Genomic DNA, 13,862 nt, shown 5'->3' with positions numbered 1-13,862 from the left:
GCAGGGACACACTCTTGATTTACACACAGCACCTGCCTGGTCTGAGCAACACCTGCATGAAGGGCAAGCACTTATCAGCCCTCAGCAGCCAGGCAAAAGGCCATTTGTCACAGGTGTCCCCCCTTACCAAATCAATCTCACAAATGCTTCACAGACCTCATGGACCAAGCTCAGCATAGAGCGGTGGCAGAACCCAATAATAAATAAACCAAACCCCAAATGATCTGGTCATTGTTTCTGTTGTCCCTTGAAAGAGAATGAAAAAAACCCCACCAAATTATTTGATGCTCCTCAACCTATGACACAGTGTGTTACATCATAAATACAGCTCTTGGATAACTGCTGAAGTCACTGGAAAGCCCATGAGCTGGATCTGAGCTGTCAGCTTCAAATCGGACGCCTGTCAGCAGAGACAGGGGTGTGGAGACAAGCACCCACATGAGCTGATGAGCTGCTATGATCAGAGCAAGTGATGCTCCAAACCTTCTTGCAGAGATCTTATCAGAGCTGGGCAGGCAACAGGCAGGTTGTGAGTCACCTGGCAGGAGTCACACCACCACTAACCCCTCCCAGCAGTATCAGGACTGAAGGTGGAAAATTACGGGTGTGTTGTGGATCAGGGCTGTGTAACAGGTCAGTCTGCCTGGCTGTGTTGCAGACACTTCCAACAGGTGTCAATGGGAACAGCTCAAGCACAGCAAAGGTGTAAGAACTTCAGAAAAGTGGTTAAAACAAGCACTACACCTTCCCAGTGACAGGTTAGAAGCACCTCACACAAATATCACAGTGATATTCCATGACATTTGCAGCTGAGCTTAACTTTTACCAGATGATGTCCTGTCTCTGTGATACCCCTTGCCAGTGACATGAGGAGCAAATGCCTCATCACCTGCAGGGACTGTCCAGCATTGCTCCTGCTGGAGCAGAGGGGTCAGACCAAAAGGCACAACACTGAGGCTGGGGCAGTTCCTGATTTGTACAGTTCTTTTCAGAGCATCACATCATGTTAGTTCACTTCCTCAAGTGGATTTCCTCTCCAGGGCCTGGCACTACTGCCTTGAACACAGACTAATGTGCTAAATTGCACTAATGTTTTAAGTGAGACACAAGTGGGAGATGTAACTTCTAAGATAAAGACCTTTCACTATTCATTGCAGGGATTTTATGCCTTTACTGGAAAAATCTTGACAATCATGAAAGGGAGCATTCAGATGACAAGACAACTGTGGCTGGGTTTTCAATACATCTTGTGCAACACAGTCCAAACTCAGTTTGTTTTGACTGAATAAACTGTCCTGAATGGGATTTACGAACACACTTTTTGGGATTCATGCACTCCACCCTGCATTATTTACTGTCCAGGTGAAGCTGATGCACCCAGAGCTGGCCAGGTTTGGGAAGAACCTCACTGCAGTGACCCTCACCACTGGCACAAGTGGAAGGACTGAAACTCAGCTTGAGGGAGGAGCTGAGCAGGTCATCCTGACAGGATAAGCAGGAACTGCATCTGTGTGTGGAAAAAGGACCCCTTCCTTGGAAAATACACTTTAAAATTTCTTTCAACCCAGTTATCACTGCTAACTAGCAAATAGCATTCACCTTCCTTTTCTTATTGGAGAAGTCTGCTTGGGTTGCTCCATGGCTGGCTGCCTTTCCATCCAGCTGAGGGTGGGGTCTGACACCCACTGTTTGCTTTCACAAGCCCTCAGGTCTGTAGGGCAGCCCTGTGGTTGGGTAAACTGGGCTAGGCAGGATTTTGTGGCTAAATGGAACAGGCAGGAGAGAGGAGAGGGGGCAGTGACACAAGGGAAAGAGACACAGCAAACATTTTCCAAACATTTTCCATTATTCTGAGGGCACTGCCATTCTGCAATGTCCATAGCTGAGAGATTCTCTACACAATTTACAGGCACACATGAGCTCTTGAGGATCCGCTATTCTAAGCTTGCAAAAAAAAAAATGGAAGTTTCAAAACTGAGCATTCCCATGGGGTGAAACTCCAAGTTTACTCATTTTTCAGAATTATTTCAGTCCTATTACATCCACTGCTCTGGTTTGGAGTAAAAAGTAACAAAAAGGGTAGGCAAATGAGATTTGAGCCTTTTGTTTCTGTTATTGGTGTTTGCTGGAACGAATATAATAAAAAGTAGCTCCCCAAATGTGTTTTCTTAAATTTCTCTCTTAACTGAGACAGTTACAATGAAAAGGAATGCAACCAGCACAACACTTACCAAGCACCTTTCCTGGTTTCATTTAAGCTGTGAAGGAAAGAAAAGAAAGAATGGAGTGGCAGAGGAAGAAAAGAAAACATGTTAAAAGAGATAGAAATTTGTGTTGACTATCCCCTATACAGACTATTCTCTATGTTACATTGACAGAAGTATAAAACAATTTGAGGCAAATCTCAGAAGGAGATAGATTCATCCTAGTCATGGCTTTGTGTGGCTTTCAACTTCTTAGTGAGCAGCATTTGTTGTATTCACCTCTTCTATTTGCCAAGACTGTCTGTAGGTGGGCTCCTTCCAAATGCCTCTGTGATGCTAAGGCAAACATCCTACCACAGCTTAGAACAAAGACATTCTTGTCATATCTCAACAGGCATTGTTTGGACAACTGGGGACAAAACTTTTGTCTCTACAGAATTATAAGCCTCCAACTTAATTTTTCAGATATTGCAGAAAAGGAAAAGTGAAAGGAAATCCCTCCTTCCTGCACACTACAGATCTAGGGCTAGCAGGAGCCAACCACAGCTTCTACCTTCTGGAAACCAGATTGACATTTGGGCTTACCACAGTGGTATCTGGAACATTTAACACCCCAAATGTTCAGAAGAACGAGGTAATGTTGTAGCAATCATTCCATTAACAAAACCCAGGTCATTCGAATTTGATCACCTTCGTCTAATGAAACACTCCTGGTGCCAGTCTACTCGGAATGTTTTCTGACCATCAGTTTTCCTCTGGTAATGTTGAAAGACAGAGTTGGGAAGAGTTAGGGTAACACTGTGCTCGTTTCCAGACAGGATATGCTAGAAGAGTTTTGAACATAATTTGTTTTAATTTACAGTAGGTAAGACCAGAATTCAGTCCTGTCTCTCTCGACCTGTCAGGTCAAATGGGGAGAAACAGGTAAGAGAAATGCAGGTTTTATATTCACTTTATCCCTCCAATGCACTGACTCCATCAATCAATGGCAACTTTCCAATGCTCTGCTTGGCTTTACTGCCAAGGCAGGACCCTGCTGGGGGACAAATACGTGGAGTCTATTGGTAAGAGAAAAATGCTGCACAGAAACCCAAACTTCTCCGAGCTACACCACGGATATCGTGGCAAAATTCACAGCGGCAGCAGATTTTTTCTTCAGATGGGCAGTAATGCTCCTCTAGGTTTCTCCCATGTATCTCTGGTGCTCCCCAGGTCTGCAGCCAGAAGGAATAGGAAGCAAACTCTCTTTGCCCTGAATGCTCAGGTCTGAGCAGGAGCTGAAAAAAGGTACTTGCTATGCTGCCCTACTACTCCTTATTTCATTCCAAATGCATCTTCTCTTTGTTGCTTGGTTCTTGGGATCTTCATCCCAATTCCAAAGAACTGCCATTTCTGGGAGTACTTTTCTACACACCACTACCAAGGGCTGAAAGTCTTGTTTCTCTGAAAGTCAATTTTCTCTCATTTTCTTGCCCGAAAAGTTCAGACTTGTCCTATAGGTGAGCATTCCTCAAAACAGGTACTAAGACACGTCCTAACCTTTCATGAGGAATTAGGGGCACGGAGACAAATCACCCCACTACAGTCACAATGCAGATCCGGGCCTGAATGGAGCAGGAAATGGCAGCAGCTGGGAAGTGGGAGGGAAGAGTTAGCACAGAATCCTACTGTGCAAGTTTTGGTTCTAAAATATGCTGTGAAAAGGCTCTACACTCAGTAAATTCGGCCAAGTCTGTTTTTAAACACGATATGCAGCCAAAGCTGGATATTTGCACAGCTCAGCTATCCTGAAACTCCCCATCTCCTGTAGCTCATTTGTACCTTGGCTATTGATTTTTCATCACAGCTGCTCACTGCTGCTTCCCCTGCTCCTGCCTGGCCTGTTGGGTCAGGCTGTCTCTGGCCTCTCCATGCATAAAAGGAAATGAGACTGTGTAAGATTTAACTTGCTACTGCAGACTCCTCAGGCTTCTTTACAAAGCTCCTTTGGTTTTCATTTCTCCCTTTGAGATACTGCTCCAGAATCTCACTCCAGTGGTTGAAAATCTGATTTCCAGGCTAAGTTTATTAATAGTAAATTTGCACCACTTTGTCCTTGTGCCAGCATTGATCTTTATTATAAAGAACTTTTCTTCCCCTCTAGTACTTACTTGCCAATGAAGTGTTTACAGAGAGACATCCCATTCCCTCCCAGGCTTTGTTTTGCTAGGCAGAACAAACTCATCTCTTTTGGTTTTCCCTCACCTGCCAAGCTTTCTGTCCCTTTTCATCCCCCCAGCCCCGTTCTGGACCTGCCCCTGTGCAAGTCCATCTTTTGGACTGAACCATGCACAGAGTTCTTGGCACACTCCTGTATCTTGGTTTCAAACTTCCCTGTTTGTAGCAGGACTGTCTCCCTGAAACCATCCTGCAACCATGTCAGCCCTGACACACCCTCACCACACATTCCTATCGCAGTCAAAGTCCCTCTGATGCCTCCAGCAGCTCATTCCCTCCCCTCCTCCCACCTGCCAGCTCCTCATGCACAGCATTCCCAGACTGGCTGGGCACACACATGAGGGAAGTGCCAGCACTCAGTCCCACACACACTGTGGGGACCAGTCACACTGCTCTGCTCCTCAGCCTTTAAAACAAACAAACTCCCACAGATCCTGAACCTCCTGATCCTGGGCCTCCTGGACCTCCTTCCCTTGATGATAGACTCTTCTGAACACCACAGACTCTGGCTTTCAGCCCTGGATCTTCCCTGGCTCAGGCAGTGGTGACAGAAGGACAGAGCCTCCCTCAGGCCCTCAAACCTTAGACCTGCCCTACTCAGAAGTGCACAGCCCTTAACTAGACTCCACAAGCTCTAAAATGCAGCCAAGCAACCCCTTCAGATACATCCACTGAACCTCCTCTGCTGCCATGAACATCCTTCTCCTAACACAGGTCAGTTCTCATCAGGCTCCCCTGCTAATGAAACACCAGTTCCCTGCTCATGGGAAAAATTCCTTCCACTGGTGCTTCCCTGTAGCCTCTAGTGCTGGATACAGCCATGCTGTGTCCCAGATCCCAGCCTTTGCCTCGCCTTTCAAAGATCCACCTTCAGTATAAACCCAGACTGGGAACACTGGCACACAGAACACCACTTAGAACGAGCAAAGGCATTTCCATACTTGCATAAAGAATCAATTTGGACATAGCTAAACCCAGATCTTAGCCTAGGGAATAAAGAATTCTTCTGTTCTTCTGTTCCTTGATCTAATTCTGTGAACTGGGGCGAGTGGGGACATTTCTTATTTATAAGAAATAAAATTCAGAGGAGCACACCCATGGGAACTAGTCCAGTGCTATTCCAGTGGCGTGGTTCCAGCAACTGCCCTCATACCCTGGCTGCACTGCTCCCAGATCCCTGCAGTAATGCTGACATTGAGGTCACACAGCAAAACCAATTCATAAACCTGCTTGTTCTACGCCCTCAAAACTTGTCCCTCATCTTCCCATCTCTGCATTTGCAGCAGAGCTGCCACCACCTTCATTTCTGACTTTTTGGGAGCTCAGCCCTCCCTGTTAGGTATGAGTTTCTGTCACTGATACCATTAAGAAAAGGACAAAGGAAGGCTTTACATCAGTGGAGTGGGATGAACACACAACAGCTGTGCCTTGCTAAGGGCAGAGCAGTTCAGCAGCACCCTGCTGATCCAATGCTCTCTGCTGAGGTACTTTACAGCTCAGAACTGTTGATGCCTGGATTGTGTATTGACTCCCATGAAAATAAATCCCATTGTCACTGCAGCCCTTTGCCATGTCACACCCAGATCTGCTCCTCCACTGTGGATGCTATTCCCAAATTGAACATGTTTGCTAAAACAAGCAAGCTGCTTCTGTACTTTTTTTTCCTTTTAACTATACGGTGTAATAGTTGCATGGATTTAATTTAAGACTGGTAAGTTCTTCATCTGTGCTGTGATCCACACTGGAATTTGATTCCCTAGACTGTGGATTCCCAGCAGTGTCTGCAGTGGTGAATGCTGAAAGGTAACCACGGGAACACCTTCCTCCACGAGGGTAGCCAAGGCTCTCCCACCAGACATCCCATTTCAGGGCAAAGCAGGACAGGAAAGGAAACTTTGGCTCCGTCGATTTTGTGCCCTCCCAGTCATTCAAGGCACCTTCCCTGCTCAGGACATCCTGGGGGGTTTTTTTAGGAACTTATTTGTGTCGGTTGTTTGGGCAACACCTTGGAGAAGAGAAAAGACACACCAACATCTGGCATTCCCTCCCCGTGGAGGGAGGCTCCATGGAAGAGGTCCAACAGGGAGAGCACACTGTCCTTTCCCTGCGAGGCGCAGGAGGGACAGGCTCCTGCACAGCGGGAGAGGAGGAATTATCTCACCCCTGACATGATGTGCTACAAGCAGTACAAAAACAGAGCCAGGGCAGGGCAGCTGGGGAAACAAAGGGATTTTGAGGACTTTCACTATGGAGACTTGGGCTTAAGTCCTGGTGAGAACATCCAGGTCTTTACCAGAACACTCAGGAGCATAACGAAGAGTGCCTTTGCTGGGACAGAAGGACAGCCAGCAGAAAAGCACCAGCAAAACAACAAAACAACCTCTGGGGAAGAACTTCTTTTAAGAACAGGCCTTTCCTTCAATTTGTTTTTGAAAGAGCATTGGTTTTGATAAAAGTTCCTGCCAAAGCTCCTTGGAACAGCTTTGCTTCTGGCACTTCAGAAACTCTATTCCAGAACATCCAAATTTTATCACAAGAGGTTTTTATCCCACGTGCATGATTATTGCCTTGCCCTAATCTGGAAAAAGCAGTGAAATATTTTATTACTTTGCAGATCATTAAGACAAATCAGTTATATTTGTTACTCCATAACAAAATGTTACCCAATTTTCTAGATCAAGGCATTGCCGGGTGCTGGAATGGCACTGCCAGACTCTCATTACATTGCAAACAAGGGAGTTCTTGTTCTAGGAAATAAGATAAGATGTTTCATTGATAATAAGCAGCAGTTGTTCTTACTGATTAAAAAAAAAAAAAGGTACCTAACTACTGTTTTCTTATATAATATACATACTGTGACCTGCTACTGGGTTTTACTTAGCAAATCAGCAGGAAACATAAGATGTACAACTTAAAATGGATATAACTCAAAGCAAAAATTCAGAAATTCCAGAGCAGAACATTTCTAAAACTCAAAATCTGGGACACACTGTCCTCGTAGGAAATTTTGCAAATTATTTCATTCTGATTAAAGGGGGGGAAAAAATTCACCAAACAAGCTTTAGAGTGTCAGAACTTCCCAGGAAACAGCAATTCTGAGTTAAGCTGTATCTTAATTCCAAGAAGCCGGAGCAAGATTTTTTTGCTAGGAACAAAGTCCAAGATGATCTGGATGGAGGGAATTCTGCAGGGATGCACAGCACAAACAGAGAGGTTAGAGGAGGTCAGGCACAGCTGGCTGAGCAGAGCCTTGGTGGGGCAGTAGGGCACTGTCAGACCAGAAAGGGAAGAAAAAAGGGGGTTCCCTTCACCCCTCTGCCCACGGTCTGCAGAAAGCAGCAGGTCAGACCTGGAGAGGGAGAAGTGTCCCACTCCTGTGTGGGATGGACAGTGACATCCATGCTCAAGGCTCTGCTGGCCAGTGCCCACACGTTCCAGAAGGGCTCAGGAAAAGGCACCACCATCAGAGTGGGCTGGGGCCTCCCCTCCTGCCTTTCCAGACACTGCATCAGCAGGGGAAGGTTCCAGCAAGCACCAACCATGGCAAAGATGGGATTCCAAGCAGTTATTTTGTGATCAGGACAGCAACAGGTTACAGGGCGTTCCTCTGGATGCTCATGACCTACCCTGGCCTTAATCCCAGCCCTACTTAGTAACAAAATTACTTAATTACTACATTAAGTAATTTATTTAATACTTAACCAATTTCATTAGATTATCCAGCTTTCACAAGTTACACAGATCACCTCTCCAAAGACAAGATTTTTACTCTCAGAGCATTTATGGCCTTCTTCTTTTCCACCCAGGCAGTGACGGATGGAAAAGCCAAATTAAACAAATAAGTAACTACCTCCATAGTCTTGGCTTTATTGCTGGTCAATAGGGCACACAATCAAGCCCTGAAGCAGAACAGACAATATATTTGTCAGGCTTATGGAACTTACCCTGGAGTTTATTGCACAACTCAGGACCTGCATCACGTGTGTGTGTGTGTGTGTGTGTGTGTTGTGTGTGTGTGTGTGTGTGTGTTGCTGAGGTGGAAAAAGCTGTGCTGCTGAACAAAGGGTTGCTGTCTGCTGACACAGACAAGACAAAAAACTCACTGACCTGGAAGTTGAAGTACAAAATCTACTTTCAGCCTGAGTGCCCACTGCTCATACACATTAAATGAAGAAGCCTTGTTTGAGCCAAGTATGATCTTAATCTGCTCTTCTCGAGCATGGAGAGCACATGGCAGCACCAGGACTCCACCCAGCAAATCCCATCAGCTCCAACACCACACCAAGGACGATGCAAGACTGAACTGCCTCTTAGAGTAGATTTTTTCTGTCACAAGCTCACTCTAAATTATCTAGCATAAAGAAATTTATCCATGCAAGCCAACAAGATTGGCAAGGGGAGAGTTACACAACAAGATACTGGCAGGGGAATAGAGTGGTAAAAATCTAGAGATGGAGCAACCTGCTAGGAGTCTCTAAGCTGTATGGCAACACAAACACAGCACAGACTGCAAAGGCTCAGAGAAGGACTCCAGAGGAGCAGCAAGCTCAAAGTCAAAGCATGGCAAGCAGGTCAGTCCCGGGTAAGTGGCAAAGCAATATAGGAGAGGAGAAAAGATATATCAGCTTAACAGCCTCCAGTCCCTGGAAAGGCTTAAATCGATGACTGGACGCTTGTTTCACAGAATACAAATACCACACAGCACCAGGTGTGCCAACTGGAATGACTGGGATGACTCCACTGAGGTCAACAGAGCTGTAACAGCTTGCTCTGGATTTACAGCTGGAACATCAAAGCACTACGCAAATCTAAGTAATTAATCATCAGCCAAATTCCAGGCCAGGAGTTTTATAATAATTCAAGCCTTTTTCAACAACCTAAGCAACTGTGTTCACATTCCAGTCTTAGATGTGTATTCCAGTTCCAGCAGTGAGGATGTTGATGGCAGAAGCTGCTCTCCTGCCAGCACTGCTGGGTCCTGCAGCTCTTGCAGCAGCTCAGGCTGCCAGGTAAGGCCTCCATGGCATTGGGCACTGTGCTGCCAAGGTGAGGGGCATGTCCCACTGTGTGCATGTTGTTGTGTATGCACAAAACACAGAGACAAGCTAACCACCAAGAGAGGAAGAAGAAACAGGTGGGTAGCTAAAACTATAGACAGCAGCTGGCACAAAGTGGAAATCAAAATCTCTCACATAAGAATTGCTGAAGACATCCCACTAGAAGCAGAGTTCTGCCTCCCCTGGACTCCTGACTTTTACAGAAACTGGGTTTATAGAAGCTCAGGCCAGTGGCACCTTTGTGACACACCCTGAGCAGTGCCCTGCTCTCAGTCAATAAAGCTCCTCAGTCCTCTGCTCTGTCCACTGTTTCCTGCCCAGAATCCGTGGGCCACCAGGAAAACATCCACATCAGAGAAGGGGCTTTACTCTCTTGCTGAAGTGCAGACATTGAGCAGAAATGCTCAGAGTTTGCCTCCTACATACAAATTGTACCTTGTAGACACTCAGCCCCACACTTGTACTATGATTTCAGAGTGCCAGGGCAGGAATGTGGCAGCACAGGCCACCCCTCCTAAAACCTTGGCTTCATTTTAACACACCCTTTCTCAAGGATCATCTTCTCTAGGTGAGCTTCACATGCTGGTTTCTTCACCACTCTCTTCCTCCAAACAATCTGCCATCTGTGTGCCCCAGGTCCTGCAGCAATGGCTGTGCCAGTAACACCAACTGTGAAAATTACCCAACACCAAGGCTCTCAAAACTGAACATCTCTCTGGTCACACTCTCCACTAAGGAATAGTTCCTGCTCTCGAGGCACTATCATCCTTCCAAGGAACAGCTGGGATAGACACTATTTAAAGAACCAGTCAAGGGAGGAACCAGTACAGCTACAGCTCAGTTGCCAAATCTGCCATTGAGAGCACCTGAGCTCTTCCTGAGATTCTGCCATGGCTCTTCCTTTGCTGTGCCTCAGTTTCTCACCACACCTGTTGGCCCTGGATATTTATATGGCAAACTCTTCTTTGCCACACTGCAAATTCCAGCCTGGGAGCTGAGAATCCCTGCCATGTGTCCTGATGCTCCCTGTCATGGACAGGATGATCTCAGAACATCCCAGCTGGCATGAAAGAAAGGAAGAAGTGTGAGACTACTTTTGTGGCCCTTTAAAGCAAGCTGAACCAGAGTAAATATTCAATGTGGCCAAGGCCCCTTCCTCCCCAGGCAGCAGTTTGCTCACACAGTGCTTCTAAGGCCCTCCAGCCTGGGATAACCCTGCTCATGGAGCCATGGTTATCACTGTAAGGCTGCTGGGGCAGCTGCCACTGCAGTGACATGGTGATGCCCACTCTGCCCAAAATGCTGGGATGAGCACACAAGGCACAGGAGAGTGACCACTCGGGTGTGCTGGTGAAGGGAGAAGATGAAGCAGATCTTTAGAGCTCAGTCTGCACCAATCACATTAAGGAGACAAACCACAGAGACCACAAGGTGTGGCAGCACTTCTCTGCACCTGCCTGCAAGGCAGCACATGTGACTCGTGCCCTGCCAGAGCACCAGCTGCTGTTGTGAACACCATGCACATTCCCAGCAGCAGCAGCAGCCTCTGTCATGCTCTCATTGTGCTCAGAGATGCTCTTGCTGCAGAAAAACTAGTGCTAGTTCTCTGGCTCACTCCCACATCCTCTGGGTTTGCACTGGAAAGCAGCAAAGCCAGTCTGGTTTACCAGGCTGCAGCAGGGGGGTGAGCCCTGTCCCCAAGCAGCAGAGGAGAGAGATTTCATGGAAGTTGGCTTGTTCTTTGCTCTTTCTGGCTGTACTTGAAGAAGAGCCATAGGACAGTCACAGTCCTATGTAATGGGGTACCCACATCCTCTATATCAGGTACTCTCACAATGGTTTATAAGACAGTAAAGGAATAACATTCCAACCAGAACAGCAGGCAACAGAGTAAGCAAAAATACACCAAGGTCAGGCCTGCAGTTTGTCACACAGCAGGGATCTGCATCCAGATCTGCTGAATCCCAGTATAGGATGGAACCACTGGAAAGTTTCCAGCAAATGCAGCATTAAACTTCCCAAAGGGAGCAAAGTGGAATGACAGCTTATTTGCCTCTGACCTACTAATAGCAGAGGAAGAAGAGTGCAGGTCACACCTGCTTTTGGGCACTGCTGGAGCTCCTCTGGCCTTGCCTGTGGGCAGGAACTACTGCAAACCAGCTCCCCCTTTTTTGTTATCCTTACCCACTCTGCCCCACAGTGAATCCAAAGACATGTGGATTTCTTTCCTCAGACACAAGAGAAAGAAATCTAAGGCACTTTGCTCAAGAGAAAATCCCTTGAAAAACAGTTAATTTTGCAAAACTTCCAGTGGATCTGCACACACCATACTCCCCAAAGGCCCAATCCCAGGATCCAGCCCAGAAGGAAAATCAAAAGAAACAGAGAAGGACTGGGACAGGACCCTCCACAGGAGGAAACATCTGAAACTTCTGACTACTGAAAGCATATCAAAACATCTATGGAAAAGGAAACAGTCTGGAAACTGGATTAAGTCTCTCTTGGTATCTCATTATCATCCTGACTGTGAGAGAGAAGTCTTTTTTCACTGGGTATTTGTCCTTCTGGATTCAAACTGGAGTGGAAATTGTAGTTTATTAAAACTTAAATACACTTTTTGATAACTTTCCCAGACAAACAAAATGTTAATGCAAGTTTTGGCTTAGTCTTCACTTGGGAAATGACTCCTCCTCTGCAACAGGATGAGCTCCAGCAGCTTTGTTATTCCACTCACCAGAGGCCCAAGTATCACCTGCGACGTGTCTGCGGCACACGTGGGCCCCTCACGTTTCACAGGCAGGGAGGGAAGGATGTGCACAGCCGACAGAAACAACACAGTGTTGGAGTTCCTTCCCTCAGAAATGAAGACTGAGGAAACATGGGAACAGACATGGAAGGTGCTCTAAGGAGAGAGGCAGCTGTTCACCTCAGGACAGGAGAAGTGCTCGGCTTTAATCACCCCGAGCTGCCATTGCAGGGGATAACTTTGCAGCAGATAGAACAACAAAGCACCAAAACAGATTGAATGCAGAAGTCCCTTGTCAGCACTGGGAGCCTTTTAGGTCAGGCTGGGCAAACATTTGTCAGGAATGATGTAAGGCAAATTGATGCTTACTTGGACAGAGAAATTGGGCTAGATGACTGTCAAGCTCTCTTCCAAGCCATTTTGATCTATGGCCCCACACTGAGGAACATCGAATGTCAGCCAGTAATCCACACACATTCGGTTATCTGGGTCCCCAGAGACGTTCTGTGTCACCCCAGTGGAGTCACCCTGTCAGTCAGTGCCTCACAGGGGCAGCAGTCTCATTCCTACAAGACCACAGGTAGTTTATCCTCTGTGAGGATGAACATATTTCTTTCTCTCTCTGAAGTCCCTGGGAAAGGCCCTCTCACCCCACATCTTGGGTGGACACTGAAAGCACAGGTGGCACTTTGGGGTGCTCACGTGGACATTACACCAGAACAAGAATGGTTCTCTGCCTCTGACCTCCAGCCCTAGGGGGCCTTCAGGCCCCCTATAAACAGCATGAGGTACAACCCCAGTCCTGTACCAAGCTGTGAGTCCCCTTCCAGTTTGCCGACACAAGCCCAGTGTCGAAGCTGTTTCACCGGCACAGGAATCGAGGTTAAAGCCCCACTTTGCAGCTGCACCGACCCTTCTGCCCTCTGCTGACCCCAGTTCTCTCTCTGGCGGGGTCTGCCCCTCCCCACGCAGCGGGCAGGCTGAGGCAGGAGTCTCTCCAGCACGGACACAGCTAAACTGGGCCCGCAGCTCCATCTGCAGGGCTCTGCCAAACCGCGAGCCTTTCCCAGCTCGTCCTCGGGGCAGGGCAGTTATCCCGGTGGATCCCGCACACCTGGTGACCCCAAAACACCGATGGGAGCACACACAAACCACACTCCTCAGGGGCCTGAAAGCAAACGAAGCTCCTCTCTGAAAGCACCACCTCGGGAATCAAATCACCGTTTTACTGGGTTCCAAAGACTCAGTAAATTCCCAGAAAATTCCGTGTATGTCAGACACTGGATTACGCACGCTGCCAAGGGAGGCGTCAGCCTCCTGCGGCTCCAGGGAGCTCTGCAGAGCTCACATGCACAGGGAGCTGAGGCAGCTCAGCCTCCTGCCCACGGGCAGCACAGACACAGCCCAGGGGAGCCCCCTAAAACCACCACCTCCAGAGAGCTTTTCTGTCCCAAAATGAGCCCGGGCCAATACGTGTAAAGCACTGAGGAACACACTGTACGACACCAGCACATTCCCTGGGATGGGAGTCTGACAAGAACATCCAGCCTCTTGGGAGGAACAGCAATTTTTCTCCACTCTTGTCTTTATGAAAAGGTCAGCAGCACCATGTGATTTTCCAAGACATATAACCCCTAT

The 13,862-nt window shown here is 47.3% G+C and overlaps 1 protein-coding gene across 2 annotated transcripts in view; it reads right to left on the bottom strand.

Moving 5' to 3' along the window:
- The window catches only part of MAPKAPK3 (MAPK activated protein kinase 3), a 125,454-nt gene that overhangs the window by 110,342 nt on the left and 1,250 nt on the right, over positions 1-13,862 (bottom strand). The gene's annotated exons all lie outside the window — the stretch shown is intronic.

Source organism: Pseudopipra pipra, chromosome 11 (assembly GCF_036250125.1).
Source record: "Pseudopipra pipra isolate bDixPip1 chromosome 11, bDixPip1.hap1, whole genome shotgun sequence".
Taxonomy (NCBI): Eukaryota; Metazoa; Chordata; class Aves; order Passeriformes; family Pipridae; genus Pseudopipra; species Pseudopipra pipra.
Note: the sequence above shows the minus strand (reverse complement) of the source record. Positions and strands in the feature narration are given on the sequence as shown.